This window comes from Lynx canadensis, chromosome D2 (assembly GCF_007474595.2).
Source record: "Lynx canadensis isolate LIC74 chromosome D2, mLynCan4.pri.v2, whole genome shotgun sequence".
Classification (NCBI taxonomy): domain Eukaryota; kingdom Metazoa; phylum Chordata; class Mammalia; order Carnivora; family Felidae; genus Lynx; species Lynx canadensis.
In genome coordinates this window covers 39,612,230-39,626,992 of record NC_044313.2, presented here as the reverse complement: position 1 = coordinate 39,626,992, position 14,763 = coordinate 39,612,230, and the positions used below count along the sequence as shown (strand labels likewise).

General features: G+C 41.0%; 1 protein-coding gene across 8 annotated transcripts in view; it reads left to right on the top strand.

Annotated features, from left to right (window-relative positions):
- MARCHF8 (membrane associated ring-CH-type finger 8) overlaps window positions 1-14,763 on the top strand; it is a 135,816-nt gene that overhangs the window by 17,869 nt on the left and 103,184 nt on the right. The window contains exon 1 of one of the 8 annotated variants that reach the window (XM_030334922.1): window positions 11,577-11,618. The exons of the other annotated variants lie outside the window; for them this stretch is intronic. The gene's annotated coding sequence lies outside the window, so the exon portion shown is untranslated. Of the gene's footprint in view, window positions 1-11,576; window positions 11,619-14,763 lie in introns of those variants that run through there. 8 annotated transcript variants of the gene reach the window in all.

The window sequence follows — 14,763 nt, the reverse complement described above, 5'->3', positions numbered from 1 at the left end:
TTCACCTATTCTCTCCTCTGCCTCTTCCATCCGAGCCGTGGTGGTTTGCATTTTGTTTTCCATTTCCTTTAAAGCGTTTTTCAGCTCCTCGTGACTGTTCCTTAGTCCCCTGATGTCTGTAGCAAGAGATTCTCTGCTGTCCTGTATGCTGTTTTCCAGCCCAGCGATTAATTTTATGACTATTATTCTAAATTCACTTTCTGTTATATTATTTAAATCCTTTTTGATCAGCTCATTAGCTGTTGTTATTTCCTGGAGATTCTTCTGAGGGGAATTCTTCCGCTTGGTCATTTTGGATAGTCCCTGGTGTGGTGAGGGCCTGCAGGGCACTTCCCCTGTGCTGTGGTGTATAACTGGAGTTGGTGGGCGGGGCCGCAGTCCGACCTGATGTCTGCCCCCAGCCCACCGCTGGGGCCACAGTCAGACTGGTGTGTGCCTTCTCTTCCCCTCTCCTAGGGGCGGGATTCACTGTGGGGTGGCGTGGCCCGTCTGGGCTACTTGCACACTGCCAGGCTTGTGATGCTGGGGATCTGGCGTATTAGCTGGGGTGGGAAGGCAAGGTGCACGGCGGGAGGGGGGGCAGGCTTAGCTCGCTTCTCCTTAGGTGATCCACTTCAGGAGGGGCCCTGTGGCAGCCGGAGGGAGTCAAATCGCTGCCGGAGGTTTGGCTCCGCAGAAGCACAGAGTTGGGTGTTCGCGCGGAGCGAGCAATTTCCCTGGCCGGAGCCGGTTCCCTTTGGGATTTTGGCTGGGGGATGGGCGGGGGAGATGGCGCTGGCTAGCGCCTTTGTTCCCCGCCAAACTGAGCTCTGTCGTCCGGGGGCTCCGCAGCTCACCCTCCCTTTGTCCTCCGGCCTTCCCGCTTTCCGAGCAGAGCTGTTAACTTATGACCTCCCAGACGCTAAGTCGCGCTTGCTGTCTGAACACAGTCCGTCAGGCCCCTCCGCTTTTGCAAGCCGGACTCGGGGGCTCTGCTTGGCCGGCGAGCCGCCCCTCCGCCCCGGCTCCCTCCCGCCAGTCCGTGGAGCGCGCACCGCCTCGCCGCCCTTCCTACCCTCTTCCGTGGGCCTCTCGTCTGCACTTGGGTCCGGTGACTCTGTTCTGCTAATCCTCTGGCGGTTTTCTGGGTTATTTAGGCAGGTGTAGGTGGAATCTAAGTGATCAGCAGGACGCGCGGTGAGCCCAGCGTCCTCCTACGCCGCCATCTTCCACCTGTTCGTTTCTAAGGCTCATCTTAGAGCTTATTAGAAATGTAGAATCTCAGGCTGCATCCCAGATCTACAGCATCAGAATAAGATGATTTGTATGCACCCCAAATTTTGAAACCCCTGGGCTGTGCTATACCGTGGTAACAGTTACAGTAGGAACAACAAAGATGGCAGTTGAAGAGAGAACTGGATGAAGGATCTTAATGAATGTTTTTAAGGGCCTAGAAGTGGAAAATATTACTGTCCTCTTATTAGGAATCAGTCACATGGCCTCTCATAATTGCAAAAGAGACTGGAAAATGTAGTCTCCCATTTGCCCGGAAACAGGAAATGATGTAGTAGGTAAATTGCCTTGAGTCTGTTTCAGTTAGTCATTCTGGTCTCCAAACTGTTTCATTCTTTTTCCCACACCCAGAGCACACTAATCCCCTATCCAAGCAGCCATTGCCTTCAGTTCAAAGTACAGGATCTCTAAGTGATGCCTGGCCAGCTGTCAGGTCCACATCAGCCTTTCTTAGTCAAGTGAACTAAGAAGACACACCTTCTCCTCAACCCTCAAAAAGTATTACAGTAAGAACACAACATGACTTGTAAACTGTCCTATTTGGAAGGTGAAGCATAGAGGGACAGTAGTCACTCTTCTGTAACAGTTTTGTTTTTTTTTCTTAATGTTTATTTCTGAGCAGAGAGGGAGAGCGCACATGCGAGCAGGGCAGAGAGAGAGAGGGAGACAAAGAATTGGAAGCGGGCTCCAGGCTTTGAGTTGTCAGCACAGAGCCTGATGCGGGGCCCAAAGTCACGAATGAACTGTGAGATCATGACCTGAGCCGAAGTCAGACACTTAATGGACTGAGCCACCCAGGCGCTCCTGTAACAGTTCTTTAATCTTTATGGGCAGATATAATAAAGGAAGGCTCCCATCCTTGGAAGGAAAGGATGTTTCTTATTAGATTCTGATTTTGTTCCATGGGAGAAACTCTTCACCTTCCTTTTTCTTCATGGCCCCAGGGATCAACCTTTAGGAAGTTCTTCTTTTTCCATGATCTTATTTGGCCTCATCACACATCCAGAATTGATGTTTGGCGTGCAGTCTCCTTGGGTATTGTGAAGTTGGTCTTTTAATAGAAGGTTAGACTCCCAGAAATTGCTTTTAAGTCTTGAGCAGTCAGAGACCTTCTAAATGTGGGCTTGTAGTTTCTCTGCCAGTGTATTTCCCTCGGAAACGTAAATTTTTTAAAAAATATTTATTTATTTTTGAGAGAGAGAGAGTGAGACAGAGTGTGAGCGGGGGAGGGCCAGAGAGAGGGAGACACAGAATTGGAAGCAGGCTCCAGGCTCTGAGCTGTCAGCACAGAGCCTGACGCGGGGCTCAAAACTCACGGAGCGCGAGATGATGACCTGAGCTGAAGTCAGACGCCCAACCGACTGAGCCACCCAGGCACCCCTGTTTCCCTCAGAAACTTAGACTCGTTATCCATTTGCTTCCAGTCAATTCAGAGTACAAATAACCAAATTTATTTTTGAGAGATACTTTATTGCTTACCCGCCTCTATACCTCTATCTTGTTTCAGTGGAAGCCATCTGTAATGTCACACTATAATCTGATCTTCTCTTGAGTTTCTTTCTTTCTTGTAATACCTTTTGCTAGAAATAGCCACTAGGAACCAATACACACTGTAGTTTTCAATTTGCAGATTTTTGCCCCTTAGAGCTTAAAGTTCATCAGGTGTGTGGTTTGCCTTCTGAGTTACAGCCAGTCAACAGAGTTCCTAAATATTTTACATTGCATAAAGTGGATCATCATCTTTTCATTCTATAGTATGAAGTTCCTCATTGCCTGCAAAGTGATGACTAAGTAAATACAAGTTATTTAGGTCTGTGTTAATGACAGCACCCTACTTCTGGTAGCAGTTTCTGGTTGAGGATGTGTCCAGTGGACCAGTTGTTTTATTTACAGACTTTTATTGTATCTCTGTTTGGCCTGTTGCTTGCTCCCACTCATAACATGAAGTGTGAGCCCCTTGATGTTTTATATTTTATAGGCAAATTACTTCATTTTGTGTCTTTATCCATCATTGCATGTATTTTACATTGTGGCTTTCTCCACCTTGCTAGGTTATTAATATTTCCGTATTTTCTGTCTTCAAAAACATGTTAAAATCTCTCATTTGCAGACTTATTTAAAATATCTTTTTTTCTTTAAATTAAAATTTTCATTTTGAGGTAACTAGGTGTATATGCAGTTGTAAGGGATCCTGTCTAACCTTTATTTAGTTTCCCCCAGAATTAACATCTGGTAAAGTTAACAGTACACTGTCAGGAGCAGGACATTGACATTGTTACAGTCAAGATGCAGAATATTTCCATTTCCACAGGGATCCCTCATGTTGCCCTTTTTATAGTTATACTCACTTCTTCCCACTCTCACTGCTTTCTTAACCCCTGGCAACCATTAATATGTTCTCCCATTGCAGTAATTTGTCTTTCTTAAGAATGTTATATAAATGAAATTATGACCTTTTTGAATTGGCATTCTCTGGAGATTCATCCTGATTGTTGCATGTCCAAATAGTTCCTTTTTATTCCTTTTTTATTGCTGAGTAGTATTCTGTGGTATGTACCATAGATGTACCATAATTTGGTACATCTTCTTGTACTGTAATTTATTTGATCATTTACCTACTAAAGGACATCTGGTTGAATAAAGCTAATTCAGACATTTGTGTGCAGGTTTTTGCATGACCAAATTACTTCATTTCTCTGGGATAAATGTCCTGGGGTACAATTGATGGGTTGTATGATAATCACAAGTTTAGTTTTTTTTTTTTAACTTTATTTATTTATTTTGACAGAGAGAGAGAGAGAGAGAGAGAGAGAGAGAGAGAGAGCGCAAGCGCGCATGCACATGGGAGGGGCAGAGAGAGAGGGAGAAAGAAGAATCCCAAGCAGGTGCCACACTGCCAGCACAGAGCCTGATGCAGGGCCCAAACCCATGAACCATGAGATCATGACCTGAGCTGAAACCAAAAGCCAGACACTCAACTGACCGAGCCATCAAGGCGCCCCCACACATTTAGGTTTTTTTGTTTGTTTGGTTTTTGTTTGTTTGTTTTTTAATGTTCATTTTTTGAGGGGGGGAGAGAGAGAGACAGAGTGCAAGTGGAGGAGGGGCAGAGAGAGAGGGAGACACAGAATCTGAAGCAGGCTCCAGGCTCTGAGCTATCGGCACAGACCGCGATGCGGGGCTTGAACTCACGAATGGTGAGATCATGACCTGGCCGAAGTCGGATGCTTAACCAACTGAGCCACCCAGGCGCTCCACCCCCTGCACTTAGTTTTTAAAGAAATTTTCAAAGTGTTTCCAGAGTGGATGTATCATTTTATATTCCTCCCAGTAATATAAGGGTGGTCCAGTTTCTCCTTAGCCTTGCCTATATTTGGGTGTTGGAACCATTTTTTATTTTATTTTATACCTATTATAGGTATGTGGTGATGTCTCATGGTGATTTTAATTTGCATTTCCCTAATGGCTAATGAGGTTGAATATCTTTTCATATGCTCTTTGCTACCATATATCCTCTCAGTGAAAGTCTTTTCATGTCTTTTGCCTTTTTGTTTTATTTGTTTTTAATTTACATCCAAGTTAGTTAGCATATAGTGCAATAATGATTTCAGGAATAGATTCCAGTGATTCATCCCCTATGAATCATCCCCAGTGCTCATTCCAACAAGTGTCTTCCTTAATGTCCCTTACCCGTTTAGCCCATCCCCCCTCCCACAACCCCTCCAGCAACCCTCAGTTTGTTCTCTATATTTAAGAGTCTCTTAAATGTTTTGTCTCCCTCCCTGTTTTTATATTATTTTTGCTTCTCTTCCCTTATGTTTATCTGTTTTGTGTCTTAAATTCCACATATGAGTGAAGTCATTGATATTTGTCTTTCTCTGACTAATTTTGCTTAGCATAATACTCTCTAGTTCCATCCACGTTGTTGCAAATTGGTTTTGCTTTTTTTGTAATTGGATTTTTTAAATTGAGTTTGACAGTTGCTTATATATTCTGGATACTAGTTCTTTGTCAGATATGTGCTTTGTAAATATTTTCTTCCAGTCTGTAGTTTTTCCTTTCACGCTTTGCAGAGCAAAAGTTTTTACATTTATGCAATCCAGTTAGTAAATTTTTCTACTTGGGGATCGTGACTTTAGTGTCAGGTTTAAGATCTCTTTGCCTAATCCTAAATCCTAGAGATTTTCTTCTATGCTTTTTTTTCTCCCTAAAAGTTTTATAGTTTTATGTTATACATGTACATCCATAAACTGTTGAGTTAATAATTGTATAATGTGTGAAACTTAGGTCGAGGTTTATTATTTTTTTTCCTGTTGCTCTGGTACTATTTGTTGAAAAGCTGCCTTTCCTCCATTGAACTGCTTTATCAAAAATCATTTGGGCATATTTGTGTGGGTGTGTTTATGCGTTCTTTCTCCTGTACCATTGATCTGTATGTCTGTTCCTCTGCCAATAGCACATGGTCTTGATTATGGTAACTCTGTAATTAAAGTCTTGAAATCAGTAGACTGGTTTCTCCCATTCTGTTTTTTTCTTTCAAAAGTGTTTTGGCTATTGTAAATCTTTTGTTTTTCCATATACATTTAAAAATAATCTTGTCTATATATACTAAAAATCTTGGTGAGATTTTGATAGGAATTTTGTAAAACTTGTTTATTAACTAGGGAAGAGTAGACATCTTCACTCTGTTGAGTTCTAGTCCATGTATTCAGTATGTGTCTTTATTAATTATCTAATTTCTTTTATCAGCATTTTATCCTTTTCAGCATAAAAGATCTTTGTTTTACACCTAAGTATGCATTTTTTATGATTATAAATGTTTTATTTTTAATTTGTGTCTTTGTTTTCATTTCTAGTATGTACAAATAATTTTAGTAATGTTTATCTTATATCCCGCAATATTGCTGAACTTGCTTACTATGGGACTTTTTTGGTAGATTCCTTGGGATTTTTTTATATAGACAATCAGGCCAACTGCAATAGGTACAGTTTTATTTCTTACTTTCCAGTCTGTGTGCTTTTTTTAAAATTTTTTTTTCAACGTTTATTTATTTTTGGGACAGAGAGAGACAGAGCATGAACGGGGGAGGGGCAGAGAGAGAGGGAGACACAGAATCGGAAACAGGCTCCAGGCTCTGAGCCATCAGCCCAGAGCCTGACGCGGGGCTCGAACTCACGGACCGCGAGATCGTGACCCGGCCGAAGTCGGACGCTTAACCGACTGCGCCACCCAGGCGCCCCAGTCTGCATGCTTTTTATTTCATTTTCTTGCCTTATTGCAGTGGTTAGAACTACCAGCACCATGTGAAACAAGAGTTGCCTTTTCCCCAGTCTTATGGGGAAATCAGTTGGTCTGTTATCATTAAATGTCATTTTAGGTGTAGGGTTTTTTTAATGTTTTGGTTTTTGGGTTTTTTTTTGGTTTTGGTTTTGGTAGATGCTTTTTATCAAATTAAGGAAATTTTTTACTTATTTTCCTGAGAGTTTTTATCATGAACAGGTGTTGAATTTTGTCAGATGTTTTTTCTGCATTCATTGATATGATCATGTGATTTTATTCATTAGCCTCTTTTTAAAAAAAAAAATTTTTTTAATGTTTATTTCTGAGGCAGAGAGAGACAGAGCATGAGTGGGGGAGGGTCAGAGAGAGGGAGACACAGAATCAGAAGCAGGCTCCAGACTCTGAGGTGGCAGCACAGAGCCTGACGCGGGGCTCGAACTCATAAACCGTGAGATCATGGCCTGAGCCGAAGTCGGTCGCTCAACTGACTGAGCCACCCAGCCTCCCCAAGCCTCTTAATGTCGTATATCAACATTATAGATTTCAAAAATTTAGCAAATCTTATATCCTTGGAATAAACTTCATCTGGTCATGGCTTATAATTCTTTTTATATTTGCTGAACTCTATTTGTCAGTACTTTGTTAAAGTTCTCTTTCTTTTCTGTTTAGAGAACATCATGTAGCCATTCCATTCTTTTAGAGTACATGTGCTAGTGACACATTTTCATAGTTTCATTTCAGGATATCTTGATTTTCCTTTTCTCTCTGAAGGATATTTTTGTTGGATATAGGGTTCTAAGGTGATAGTTCTTTTCTTTCAGCCATTGAAAAGGTGTTGTGTCTCTTTCTGGCCTCTGTGGTTTCTGATGAAAAATTTGCTATCATTTAAATGATTTTTCCCTTGTAGGAAAAATCTCTCACTGCATTCTCACTGCTCTCTCACTGTTTTCAAAATGTTTTCTCTTTTTGTAGTGTTCAAAAATTTGACTATGACATATCTTGGTGAGGAGTTCTTTAGGATTATCCTGTTTAGAGTTTGCTCAGAATCTTGAGTCTATAAGTATATACATCTGTGAAATTTGGGAATGAATTTTCAGCCATTATTTCAAGTGCTTTTTCAGCCTGGCACTCTGTGATGACATGATTATTAGCTTTTTAGTAACAGTCCTACAGGTACCTGAAACTCTATTCATTTTTCTTTTTCAGTCAGCTTTTTCTCTGTCATTCAAATTAGGTAGTTTCTATTGTTCTGTCTTCTGGTTCACTGACTTTTCTCTGTCCCCACCATTCTGATCTTGAGTCCATCTATTGATTTTTGTATTTTGGTAATTATATTTTTCAGTTCTGAAATTGCCTTTTGGTTTTTCATTATATTCTATATTTCTTTGATGAGACTTTGTTTTTTTTTTACCGAAGCATAGCAATGGTGGGGATGAAAGTCCCAGCTAGTTAACTTGGCTTTTTCTAATACCATCCTGATGGGGATACTGGGATGCTTTGTTACATCTTGGAGGGAGTGGAAATCTAGTCTACCTTCTGTCTTTGCTGGACTGGGTAGGAGTGTAGCTGCAGTTTTTTTCTGTGGTGTTTGGCTGGAGTAAGAGGTCTAAAAGTTTTATTGTCTTAAAGTTTTTTTTTTTTTTTTTATCTTTCTGGACTTACCCTTTTCTGGTTGTTGGGTTCGAAAGAGCTGGCTTTTCTTGGGGCTTTATTTTGGTCTGTACCCCTTGGTGTTTCTGAATTGCCAATTCTTCAGCTGTAAGTTTGGGTTGTGTGAAGCAAAAAGAAAACCCAGGAAACCCAACACTATGTTGTTCCTTGAATCTTGAGTTTCCTATCTGGTTTATCTTCTTCTCTGCCTTTCAGCATCTTATATTTGTTTTATATTATAATGTCCAGGGTTTTTAGTTGTATATAGTGGGGACAGGTAGGGAAAAGAATATTTATTCTATCTTCCCAGAAATGTAAGCTTCTTTTTTAAAAGTTGCATCACTGTCATTTTAATAGAGTCTTGATGGAAGAGGAGCTAATCTTAAATATTTAATCCATATTTTTATTATTTATGTTTTATTACATTAGTATGAATTAGGCAGATGTAATATTTTATTTGCCTAGTGCTTGTTTTGTTTATGGCACACAATCTTAATTTGGGAGAGTCTTTGAGAAATGGTTGAGAGCATGGAACTCTGCTTGCCTAAGGCTTCTCAAAAAGCTCCATTCTGTAAATGGACCGCTTCTGTGTAACCCAAGAAAGATTAGATTGCTTTTAGGTGAATCTCTTCAGGATAGTTGATGTAGATGATTATACTTTAATACCATAACCTGATTTTTAAGTTAAAATGACATTTTAGGGGCGCCTGGGTGGCTCAGTTGGTTAAGCATCCGACTTTGGCTCAGGTCATGTTCTCACGGCTCGTGGGTTCGAGCCCCGCGTTGGTCTCTGTGCTGACAGCTCAGAGCCTGGAGCCTGCTTTGGATTCTGTGTGTGTCTCTCTCTGCCCCTCCTCCACTCATGCTCTGTCTCTCTCTCTCAAAAATAAATAAATGTTACAGAGCGTGAGTGGAGGAGGGGCAGAGAGAGACACACACAGAATCCAAAGCAGGCTCCAGGCTCTGAGCTGTCAGCACAGAGACCAACGCGGGGCTCGAACCCACGAGCCGTGAGAACATGACCTGAGCCAAAGTCGGATGCTTAACCAACTGAGCCACCCACGCACTCCAAACATTACAAAAATTAAAAAAAAAATAAAATGACATGCCAGGAATACTGGCATAATATATCGTTTAAATTTATAGCTTATCAATTATAATCCTTATGCTGTAATCCTTTACATTTATCAAGAATTTTTAAAGAATTTTAATATGTTCTTAGGAAGGAAAACTTTTAAAATTTTTTTTTTTTTCAACGTTTATTTATTTTTTGGGACAGAGAGAGACAGAGCATGAATGGGGGAGGGGCAGAGAGAGAGAGACACACACAGAATCGGAAACAGGCTCCAGGCTCTGAGCCATCAGCCCAGAGCCTGACGCGGGGCTCGAACTCACGGACCGCGAGATCGTGACCTGGCTGAAGTCGGACGCCCAACCGACTGCGCCACCCAGGCGCCCCAGGAAGGAAAACTTTTATATTAAGTTCTATCAAAGCATTAAAATTTTAAAGAATTACTGGAAGTCTTAAGTTTATTAATTCAGATGAGATAATGTTAGAGATGTTCTAGTACTTACTCAGGTAGCATAGTTAAGAATATGGGCCCTGGAGCCAGCTGCAGTGTTTACTGTATGACCTTGGGCCTGGGTTTTCCATGCATCTAGTGGGGATGATAACAGTTATACTATTTCATAGGGTGTTTGTGACAATGTGAGGTGTGAAGTTTTTTTTTTAACTTGTTAAAACTGAAAGTTATTTTTTTATCATAAAACTTTAAAGAAATTATGTCAATTCTGTTACTTAACACAGCATATTTTGCAACTTTGTATAGTTCTGAGAGCATTAGGCATAAGAGTTAGGAAACCTGAGTTCCACTCCCGACTTTCTTTAAATAACTGCCTGACCTCTGGCAAGCAAGCAACCTTGCTTTTTCTCTGCCTTACTTTATTCATTTATAAGAGTGGGTTTCGGTTTGAACTCGTTGATCTCTAAGATTGCTTCTAACTCTTCTATTTTGTTTGTTTTTTGTCTCTCACTGAATCGTATTCAAGCTAGCTATAACACAGTTCATGAGGAGAGCACATTTTATAGCCTGGAGAAGAAAAGAAAAAGGCTTGGGATGGGGAGGGTATGATAATCTTACAGAAACAGTAAGGGCTGATGGATCAATAATTAGGTTTGTTTCACTGATTCTAACCTAGGGCAAAACTGACACTTGTAGATGGAAGGGAAGAGCTCTTGACTCAGCATAATGGACACATTTCTAACAGATACTCCTGTCCAACTTTGAAATGGGCCACCTTAAGTCCTTCCTAACACTGAAAGGACAAAGGCCAAGTTCAGACCGGCAAATGATGCTTCAGAGTCAGGGCAAAGTGATTTATACCTCAGCCAGGGATACTGCTGGATAACTTCTGTAACCTTCTGGCCTCCCATGGGTGGAAATCGTGACATGATAAAGTTGTTATAAAATAATAAAGAAAAGCCATATTGTAGTCTGGCAGAGTGGTCACAGACTTTAACTGAATTATAACAATGACATTCATATTCGAAATTCTTTTCTATCTGCAGTTTTTTTTTTTTCTTTTGGTAGAGTGTAGACCAAGTGTTATTTGTTCTCAGTTTTGAAAATGTCATTCCTAGGGCGCCTGGGTGGTTCAGTCAGTTGAGCATCCGACTTCGGCTCAGGTCATGATCTTCTGGTCTTTGAGTTCGAGCCCTGTGTCGGGCTCTGTGCTGACAGCTCAGAGCCTGGAGCCTGTTTCCGATTCTGTGTCTCCCCCTCTCTCTGCCCCTCCACCACTCGTGCTCTGTCTCTCTCAAAAACTAAATAAACATAAAAAAAAAAAAAGTCATTCCTCCTAAGTCTTGTGTAGTTTTTTGCTGATTCATGTGGGAAGAGCAGAACTGTTGTTTTCTTTGTTTTGACCGATCTGTGAATGTTTGCCATTTTTTTTAAGTGTATTTACTTATTTTGAGAGAGAGCAAGTTTGAGCGGGGGAGGGGCAGAGAGAAAGGGAGAGAGGAAGAATCCCAACTGCTAACAGAGAGAGAATTTGCCAACAGCACAGAGCCCTATGTGGGGCCTGATCCCATGAACTGTGAGATCATGACCTGAGCCAAAATCAAGAGTCAGACGTTTAACCCACTGAGTCACCCAGGCACCCCGCTATTTTCTTTCTTTCTTTTTTTTTTTTTTCTTCTGAAGCTAAGCAGGGAACTTTGAGTTTGGGTTCTTAGATCTTGTTGAGATCTGCAGCTAAAGTTGTCATTGACTGTGTGAGTGCATTGCCAACTTCTCTAGAGAGGTTTACCAGTCTGGATGGGCAATTTTGATAGTATTATCTTCTTACAGTTTCTGCTATGAAGTAGTCTTTGAAGAAATATACGTGGAGGAGCAAGCCCTTGGGGAAAAAGGTATTCTTACTACGTTTTTAAAATTATCATGCTCTTTTTCCTATTTCCTAAGGTAGAATTTTGGTCACCGAAAGAACAGTTCTCTCACCCTGACTTAGCATCTTGTTGAGGAAGTTGTGTGTGTGTATGTACGTTTCCTAACCTACCTCAGGTTTCCTTTACCCACTGAGTGCTGTTTTCCTTCTAAGTTGGGATTAGGCTGTACTAGTGGATAAATCAATTTACAGCAGGTGTCTCAGTGTTAGCACTAATGAGGTTTGGGGCTGCATACTTCTTTGTTGTGGGTGGCTCCTGTACATTATGGGATATTTAGCAGCATCCCTGCTCTCTTCTTACTAGATGCCAATGACACTACCACAGTTATGGCAATCAAAAATATCTCCAAAAGTCCCCTGGGTGGCAGAATTGCTCGGGCTGAGAACCACTGACTTATGGATGCTTCTCAGCCAGCCCTCTGCCACAGCTGTGGTCATCCTACTCCCATCTGGTTTCTCCATGTTGCTAGCCTTGCTCACGGCCTCCTCCCCTTGGCTGTGCTCTGCTCAGCTCAGCTCAGCTAATTAGGTGGAAAGTTGCCAAGTGGAAGGTGGGGAATAGGGCAGAGGTAGTGGAGTCCATGGGGAATAGGTCAGAGTTGGAGTTAAGGTGTGGCCCTGGGTAGTGGCTGATCACTGCAACACACAGATGAGTGTGTTTTTTAGTGGCAGCTAATGATTAGACTTAACAACAAATGTTCTCTGACATGAAAGTGAGCTGAAGTGACACTGGTATCAGGCTCATCAGGTATGTGATGTCTTAATGCTATCTGAAGCCTGCCTTGGGAGTCTGGGGTTTTGAAAGAAAGCTCCAGGATGTTCTCTCTTTAATGTTTTTATTTGAAAGAAACAAAGGAGAGAAACTGCTTCTTGATGAACTTCCGTGTTCAATTTTAATTTCATTTTTGAGGTAAATTAAATAGCTAGAGTTAATAGTTTTTTGGGTTTTTTTTTTTTTACATATATGAGGTGAGAGAATTTGTAAATAAGAAGCAGCAAATGCTTAATGAGTGCAATTAGGGATGGTGACATGTCTTTAAGAAAGGATGAGTGCTGAAAGAGCAAGGCAGGTAACCATGTAAGGAGCAGTAGCTCTGTCTTGGGTGGGGGCAGACAGTGAAGGGTGGGCAAGGAGAGCGCCCATAGATTAACTTGAGACTTGGAACAGGTGTTCACAGTCCTTGCTTATATATTCAGACAATTAGTGTTTGTTGTTAGTACTTTTATTCTGTGCTTTATGAATTTTTTTTTTTTTTTACCTAGTCAGGGTCATCCTGAATGCCTGTTTTTATAAACTTATTCCCTCTTTAAAAAAAAAATATATATTTATTTATTTTGCATGTGAGCGGGGGAGGGGCAGAGAGAGAGGGAGAGAAAGAATCTCAAGCTGGTTCCAGCTGTCAGTGCAAAGATTTGGGGCTCAATCCCGCCCACCGTAAAATCATAACCTGAGCTGAAATTCAGAGTTGGATGCTTAACTGACTGAGCCACCCAGACACCCCTTTATAAACTTTATTCTCTTAACATTCATTGGTCAACATTCCCCATTTTTGGGCGTCTGGGTGACTCGGTTAGGTGTCCATCTTCGGCTCAGGTCATGATCTCACGGTTTGTGAGTTTGAGCCCCACATTGGACTCTCTGCTCTCAGCTTAGAGCCTGCTTCAGAATCCTCTGTCCCCCTCTCTCTCTCTGTGCTCCTCCCCTGCTCACTTTCTCTCTCTCAAAAATGAATAAACATTAAAAAAATATTTTTTTAAAAATTTCCATTTTTAATAACTTTTAATGACTGCATGTTGCATTTATGGTTGTATCCTAATTACTTAGCCATTTTTCTGTTGTTGAACATATAGCTTGCTTCAAAGAATTTTGCTACTTATCCTTTGGTGTATATCTTTGGGCATACATTTTAAATCCACAGTTCAGATGATTTCTTCACGATAGTGTCATGAGCTAGAATCACTGGGTGAGATGGTGTGGATATTTTTTTTTTTTTTTAATTTTTTTTTTTTCAACGTTTATTTATTTTTGGGACAGAGAGAGACAGAGCATGAACAGGGGAGGGGCAGAGAGAGAGGGAGACACAGAATCGGAAACAGGCTCCAGGCTCCGAGCCATCAGCCCAGAGCCTGACGCGGGGCTCGAACTCACGGAGCGCGAGATCGTGACCTGGCTGAAGTCGGACGCTTAACCGACTGCGCCACCCAGGCGCCCCGGTGTGGATATTTTTAAGGCTGTTGATTTATATTACTGAACTGCTTTGCTTTACTGAAAGTTTTTTTTTTGAAAGGTTCTAATTAACACTCTCACTAGCAGGGTTTTGAATGGCCATTTTAAGGCATCCTTGCCAACTATTTAAGAGATGGAAAACATCTTGTGTTTCTTTGCCTATTTAAATTGTTAGCAAAGTGGCGAAGTTGATGTTTTTTCTTTTTCCTTTAAAAGTTTATTAGTTTCTTTTGTAAATCAACGGTATGTATCCTTTCCCATTAGTCTTTTGTTACTTTTTTTATTCCTTTTTGAGGTTTCTTTATATATTATAGGAAGTAACCTTTTCTGTCATATTTGTCAAAACATTTTTCAGTTTTTCAGTTATATCTTTTATGTTATGTGTTACTTTTTTTATATGATTTTTAACTTCTAGAAATATAAGAATACAAAGAATGACCACACATCTTTTATCAAGATTCCCCCATTGTTTTTATCCCATTAGCTTTATCCCATTAGCTTTATCATGTTCTCTCTATGCATATATGTAAATGCATGTTTTTCTTTTTTTTTTTTTAATTTTTTTTTTTTTCAACGTTTATTTATTTTTGGGACAGAGAGAGACAGAGCATGAACGGGGGAGGGGCAGAGAGAGAGGGAGACACAGAATCGGAAACAGGCTCCAGGCTCTGAGCCATCAGCCCAGAGCCCGACGCGGGGCTCGAACTCACGGACCGCGAGATCGTGACCTGGCTGAAGTCGGACGCTTAACCGACTGCGCCACCCAGGCGCCCCAATGCATGTTTTTCTGATTAATTTTAGTCTAATATGTATGTTTCTTAAGAATCACGGCATTCTCTTAAAAATTTTTTTTAATGTTTATTTATTTTTGAGAGGAGGGGGG